Source organism: Empidonax traillii, unplaced genomic scaffold (assembly GCF_003031625.1).
Source record: "Empidonax traillii isolate 1590-97213 ecotype Southwest subspecies unplaced genomic scaffold, ASM303162v1 scaffold2712:size35815, whole genome shotgun sequence".
Classification (NCBI taxonomy): Eukaryota; Metazoa; Chordata; class Aves; order Passeriformes; family Tyrannidae; genus Empidonax; species Empidonax traillii.
Window position 1 is genome coordinate 13,486 of NW_020957905.1, and position 1,755 is coordinate 15,240.

The 1,755-nt window shown below is 50.9% G+C and overlaps 1 long non-coding RNA gene across 1 annotated transcript in view; it reads right to left on the minus strand.

Moving 5' to 3' along the window:
- The window catches only part of LOC114072164, a 14,201-nt gene that overhangs the window by 1,510 nt on the left and 10,936 nt on the right, over positions 1-1,755 (minus strand). Inside the window, exon 2 of the long non-coding RNA XR_003574139.1 lies at positions 1,040-1,048. This is a non-coding gene — a long non-coding RNA (uncharacterized LOC114072164). The remainder of the gene's footprint in view (positions 1-1,039; positions 1,049-1,755) is intronic.

Sequence of the window (1,755 nt, forward strand, 5' to 3'; positions counted from 1 at the left end):
AAGAGTTGCCTGCGCAAATCACCTTTGAACTGGCAGGTATCTTTCCCCGTTCTGAATCTAACCTCAACTCTAACCTTAACCCTAACCCAAACCCTAAATCCTAACCTTAACTCTAACCCTAACCCTAACCCTAACTCTAACACTAACCCTAACCCTTGTTAACCCTAACCCTATCCCCTTCCTTACACTAATTTCAAAAGCCCTCCCAGTAATTCCCAAGCCTGTACGGGAATATCATCCTCTCTCTGTCTCAGAGCCCCCCACTTATCTTGCAGAGAGATGGACCTGTCCATCCACCTTCCAAAAGCACGTCCCTTTGGCTGGCTCAGGGCTTCCTGTAGTCCCTGGTTTCTTCTCTTCGTCAGCTCCAAGAAAGGAAACCAAAATCAGTGCAGGACTTTAGCATCACATCGATCAAACCCCAACTATTCCCACACTCACCCTCTCCTAAGTGCCCCCAAGTCCTCGTGTCACTGCCTCCAGCAAGAGGTGCAGAGCTTGCAGCTCCCACTGTGTGGTACACCTGGAACAGGGAAAACAAACTTCCAGTGGCATTTCTGACACTTCCCCGGGCCCCTGCTCTTCCACGATACCTCCCCGACTCACCTGGGATGCTCATTTCTTTCCAAAGGTTACCGGGCTGGCACCTCCAAAGAGAAGAGGGCAATGCTTAAATGCCCAGCCCTGAAGTCCCTGCAATCGCCCACAAGGCCAACGCCAAAGCACCCTGACCTTGTCGCTCGGCTCCTCAGCCCGTGGTCTGCTCCTCTGGCAATACGGATGGGCACTGCAAAGAAATCACAGAGGCAAAGGCACATACGGACGCATTCCCTCAGAGTGCAACATTCTGACCAAAGTTCCCCACTCGGGTTCTTTTTCACTCACCCCTTACTGCAAGGACCTCCTTCCCATTCTGCTGACTCTTGTCACCTTGTGTATCACTGGAAAAAAAACAAATGACAAGGTATGTGCTTAGATTCACCAATGATACAGCTCGCCATAAATATCTTTGCATTCAGACTGGCCAGAATATTCTCACCTTGCTTGTCTGCCCTTTAATTCCGACAGCCCAATCGACCACTTGAATCTGACCTGGAAAGAAAGAACAAAAGGTCGGTCACACAATGAATCACAGAATCAGAGCATCAGCTGGATTGGAAAAAACCTCTGAGATCATCAAGTCGATATCTTGATCCCCTACCACTCTGCTTACTAGAGCCTGGCACTAAGTGCCACATCCAGTCTTACCTTAAAACCCTACTGGTACAGAGGATTCACCGCTTTCCTGAGCTGCCCATTGAAATGATTGATTACCCTCTCCTCAGGGAATTTCTTCCTAATATCTAGCCTCAACCTGATGTGGCAGAGCTTAAGACCATGCCCTCTTGTCTTCTTGAGAGCTGCCAGGGAGAGGAGACCAACCCCCACCTGGCTACAACCCCCTAGCAGGTAGTTGTAGAGTGGGATGAGGTCTCCTCTGAGCCTCCTCTTCTCCAGACTAAACAACCCCAGCTCCAGACTAAACAACCCCAACCCCAGACTAAACAAGCCTCCCTCCCTCCTCAGAGGACCTGTGCTCGAGTCCCTTCACCAGCCTGGTTGCTCTTCTCTGGACCTGCTCCAGCACCCTGACACCCTTCCTGAGGGGCCTGAACTGGACACAGAACTCGAGGTGTGGCCTCATTAGTGCTGAGTCCAGGGGAAGTAATCACTTCCTTGCACCTGTTGGCCACACTGTCCCTGATCCAGGCAAGG